Source organism: Pipistrellus hanaki, assembly GCF_964339955.1.
Source record: "Pipistrellus hanaki genome assembly, chromosome: 6".
NCBI lineage: Eukaryota > Metazoa > Chordata > Mammalia > Chiroptera > Vespertilionidae > Pipistrellus > Pipistrellus hanaki.
The window spans coordinates 49,599,266-49,604,609 of NC_140508.1; the positions used below are offsets into that span (position 1 = coordinate 49,599,266).

At 39.1% G+C, this 5,344-nt stretch overlaps 1 pseudogene across 1 annotated transcript; it reads right to left on the bottom strand.

The window, feature by feature from the left end:
• Positions 1 to 1,698: 1,698 nt before the first annotated feature.
• Positions 1,699 to 2,152, bottom strand: LOC311624731 (AP-1 complex subunit sigma-1A-like; annotated as a pseudogene). Its single transcript has one exon. The product of its transcript is annotated as an AP-1 complex subunit sigma-1A-like (transcript).
• Positions 2,153 to 5,344: the final 3,192 nt, after the last annotated feature.

The window sequence follows — 5,344 nt, forward strand, 5'->3', positions numbered from 1 at the left end:
CTGAAATTGAGCTGGCAGATCTGGACACGGGTTTCTCTATTGCCATACATAAAAGTTTTCATCAAGTCTCATTATCCTGCAGCAGATGACACCATTGACCATTTCTCTTTAAAAATGTTTCTCCATTGAATTTTGTAAAATCACTCCATCCTGGTTGTTCTATATTACTGGTTATAGCTCGTTCTTTCTCCCTCTCTGTCTTATTATTCTGATTCTACTTTACATTTTTATATTTCCCAGTATTCTTTATTCATGGTTCTATTTCTGATATATTTTTCTTTCAGTTGAAAATAGCTTTTCAGTTGGATTGTGCACAAAGAAAATGTATTGGCTCAAGTAACAGGTATAGGCTGGGCCTCACTCTGAGGCTCAGAATATGTCTCCAAGGTCCAGTTATGCTTTCTCTTCAAGTTCAACTCGATTCTCTTCCTCCATCTGAGGAAGATTTTACAAAAATCTTCTAGCAAAAAGGTAGGAACAGAGTCAAAACTGTGAGCTTCCAAAGGTAAACCTAAAGGAAAACTTACCGAACACTATCTGTGAAGGCTCAGAGTACATTTTTAGTGACATGTTGGCTATCATGGTTCAGATTTTTATCCAGAAGAGCATGACATTGAGTGGAGTATGTTGACTAGCATAGGTCAGTGCCTGGCAATGGTTTTCCCCCTCAGAAATGCTTTTCCTTTTATTTTAGAGGAAAAGAAATAAAGTCAAATACTTGCCCACCCCACCACCTCCTTAGTTTCTGCCTCACCCAGAATATGGAGTGAAGCAAGGATAGGGCCCAGTCTCCTATGAAGCTTGCCCTTCCTCCAACCCACCCTCAAAGTGGTTAGGAAAAAAAAAAGGTAACTATGCTGTTCCTCTCCTGGCACTGGGCAGAGGCTCTACTGTAGCCAAGAAGGAAGGGAGGGTACAGATGAGGGGAAAGGATGACTCAGTCACTACACAGATGCCCCCTTCCCAGGCAAAGAAGTTGCCCTGGCTGGCTTCAGGGGGATGGGAGGGGTGGAGGTAGGTTATGGGGCAAGGAGACAAGAAAAGCCCTGAAAACCTTTTTCTTTAACCTGACATCCTATATAATAAAGAGGTAATATACAAATTTACCATCACTCCAACACACAAGATGGCCACCCCCATGTGGTCAAAGATGGACACCTCCATGTAGACACAAGATGGCCACCACAAGATGGTCGGCAGGGGAGGGCAGTTGTGGGCAATCAGGCAGGTGAGCTGTTGGGAGCCAACAGTCCTGGGTTGTGAGAGGGACCCTAGATTGGAGAGGGTGCAGGCTGGGCTGAGGGACACACACACACACACACACACACACACACACACGTGTGTTCTGTGCACAAATTCATTTTTTTAAAATATATTTATATATTTACAGTTATAAGGGGTTAGGAAATTCTGAGTAATAGTTCTTTAAAAGCAGAGAGTGAAAGCCAAATAGCACCCCAGTCTTGGGTCATGGTCATATTTTTCTGCCTCCTAGCTCCAAAAACTTTGAGTAGGAAAAGGTGAAACAAGAGGTAGGAGGTAGGAAAAGAAGAGACTTTTTGAGGGTCCTGAGCTTACATCTCACTCCAAGAAAAGGTGAGATAGCAGAGTAGATACAGCTGAGTCCCATCCAGAAAAGGGCCACTTGTACCCTGCCTCTCCACCAGCTCCCCACATCCCCATGTGGCTTAGGTGGGGCTATGCTAGACCCATATCCTCTATCATGCTGCATGGTGACTCATTCTCTTCCTGAAGAAGTCAGCATGCTCAGTAGCCCTTAGTACACTCTTCTTGACATCACCCCCCATCAAGAACTCATCCAAGATGAAGTAACCCATCTCAAAATTAAAGATGATGTCCAGCTCACATACACTGCCGAAGGATTTGTCCAGGAGCTCCACATATCTGTGGGTTAATTCCAAGGGTGATGAGCTCATTGTCTTGGTCCTTGATTGTGCAGCAGAAGTAGAGATTGGCATATATATTATAGACAACTTTGAGGTCTCTCCATTCCAGGAAGTTGCACATCTTGGGTTGCAAGCCAGGACACCTGCATAAGCTCCCAAACAATCTTCTTTCTCTCCTTGTCTGATGTGGCCAGGTACCATTTTTGCAGTCTTGGCTTTCCCTGCCTGCTGAACAGCAGATTGAATCACATCATCCTGCAGCCTTTGTCTTAGCAAGTTATGGCAATGGACTTTTTGAGTAGGACAGTGCTTTGTGCAGTAATGTCTGGGCATTGTATGGTATTTGGCATCCCTTACCTAGGGAAAATATACCAGTAGTATCTCCTCCTCCAAATAGCCCCATAAATGGCCAAATATCTCCAATGGGTCCTTAGGAGTGCCACTCAGAATGGAGAGTTTCTGGTTTAGTCTAATCAGAACCCATCTCTGAAAGGGGTGGGATCTATCTGACCTAATGTCATAAGCTCAGAGTATAGGAGAATAGATTTCTGAGAGGAAATTGATGTTTACTATTTAATGAGAAAACTATAGATAATGTTTGCTGTGAATGGATGTTATGATGGGCTTTTTCAATTTCTATACCTTCTTATGCAGTAATATCATCCTTAATATTTTAACTATCAGTGTCAGTCTAATGGCCTCTAACTCAATCAATACAGCAAGATTTGTCTGCTGATATTCAAGCCATTATATAAAACATAAACTCACCTGTTGCTCTAATCTCTATAGGGTATACTCCTGAGCTTTTATTTCAAATTTGTGCTTCCATTTTAATTCACTTTCTATTAATCATCCCATGCTTTCAGCACACTGTAATCTCCATATAAACTAAATACCAAGCTTTACATATATATATATATATATATATATATATATATATATATATATATATATATATAATTTATTATAACCCATTCTTTCTACTCACTTGTTATTGTAATACATTGGGTTATAAAAAGATGTAAGTGTATCTTTCTATCCATCTCATTCTGGTATCTTTCTGTCCATCTACTATAAAATAACTAAGGTATTCTTTCACAAATCAAGTCTGATTATTTCATTAATTTGGTGATTTCTAGCCCACTGCCTGTTTTGGTAAGTAGCTTTATTGGGATACAGTTTCCCACATTCACTTACACATTATGTATGGCTGTGTTCATGTGACAAGAGCAGAGTTTCAGAGTTGTTCCATTGAATAAAATCCCAGCCCATTAACACACTATATGACACTCTATAACATTTTGCTTCTACTATCACATCCTCAGCTATACATATCTTGAGAACTATGTATCTCAAACTGCTCTTTCAAACCTGCCTTGACAGTTCATTGGATGCAGAATGCTTCTTCACAAGATCATGTCCAATACATACTATCTGCTTCATTCAACACAAAACATACTCTGCCAGTCTGATCTAACTGCCCTTCCACTTTATTGCTAAAAAGTTACATCCAGTGTAACTTTTTTAGAAATCTTCAGTGATCCCAGTGATATAGAATTAATAATTTGATTTCAGCTTTACTTCTATACCCTAGCACTCCTCTATTATTGTAATAACTAGAGGCCTGATGCACAAAATTTGTGCAAGGATCTCAGCCCTGGCAGCCCATGTGGTTTGCCTCTGCTCCAGCCCTGACTTTGTCCAGAGTCTGGAAGGTTGTTCAGCTGTCTGGTCTAATTAGCATATTACACTTTTATTATTATAGATACTTTATGTTTCTATATCCATTTGTTATGTGTTTTGCAACTTTAAGATAGAGACTGTGCCTTGCTGATGTCATTACCTTAATGACATCATTCTTCAAAACATTCTCCTTCATGTGCTAGGTTCATAATAAAATTTTTAAGAATAAGTCACTGAATCTTTTTTAAGTCCCAATAGGGGATATAAAATAAACATTATATTTTATACAGTGACGGCTTAATGTAGCCTAACCAAGTTTGCACACGTCTCATTTTACACTGAATGTTACCTGTGTAGTTCCATGTGGTATATGATATTACTAAAAATGAACACAGCTCTAACACTGGTAATATTAGCTTTGACCTGTAATAAGAAGAATTAATTCTAGGTAGGAGAAGACTCAGGTGATGTTGATGTTGAGTTGTTGCTCGTTTTCTTAGAAAGCAAATGCAATTCTAGATTTATTTAGTTGAGGTGCAATTAGGAGTTCTCTGGAAGTTTTGTTATTGATACAATTCTCTATTATAATTTAACAAAATAGTAGCTGATACTCATGGTTTATAATTATAGTAAATATTATGATATTTTAAGGAGGCACGAATATACAATGGAGTCAAGATAGTTTCTTCAATAAATGGTGTTGGGAAAATTGGGCAGACACATGCAAAAGAATGAAACTAGATCACCAACTTACACCATACACAAAAATAAACTCAAAATGGATACAGGACTTAAACATCAGACGGGAAACCATAAAAATACTAGAAGCATCCACAGGCAGCAAAATCTCAGACGTATGCCAAAAGAACTTCTTCACTGATACTGCCCCTAGGGCAATGGAAGCTAAAGCGAAAATAAACAAATGGGACTACATCAAAATAAAAAGCTTTTTTACAGCAAAAGAAACCATCAACAAAACAAGAAGAAAGCCCACGGTGTGGGAGAACATATTTGCAAATAACACCACTGATAAAGGTTTAATCTCCAACATCTACAGACAGCTGATACAACTAAATAAAAGGAAGATGAATGATCCAATTAAAAAATGGGCAATGGACCTAAATAGAATATTTTCAAAAGAAGACAGAAGGAAGGCCAAAAGGCACATGAAAACATGCTCAAAGTCACTAATTATTCGAGAGATGCAAATCAAAACGACAATGCGGTACCATCTCACACCTGTCAGAATGGCCAACATCAACAAATCAACAAACGACAAGTGTTGGCGAGGTTGCGGAGAAAAAGGAACGCTCGTGCACTGCTGGTGGGAATGCAGACTGGTGCAACCACTGTGGAGAACAGTGTGGAGTTTCCTCAAAAAACTGAAAATGGAACTCCCATTTGACCCAGTAATCCCACTCCTAGGAATATATCCCAAGAAACTAGAAACAACAATCAGAAAGGATATATGCACCCCTATGTTCATAGCAGCACAATCTACAATAGCCAGAATTTGGAAACAGCCTAGGTGCCCGTCAGCAGATGATTGGATCCAAAAACTATGGTACATCTACACAATGGAATACTATGTTGCCATAAAAAAGAAGGAATTCTCATCATTTGCAGCAACCTGGATGGAATTGGAGAAGATCATGCTGAGTGAAATAAGCCAATCAATGAAAGAGAAACACCACATGACCTCACTCATTTGTGGATAATAAAGATCATTATAAACTGATGAACCAAAAGATAGA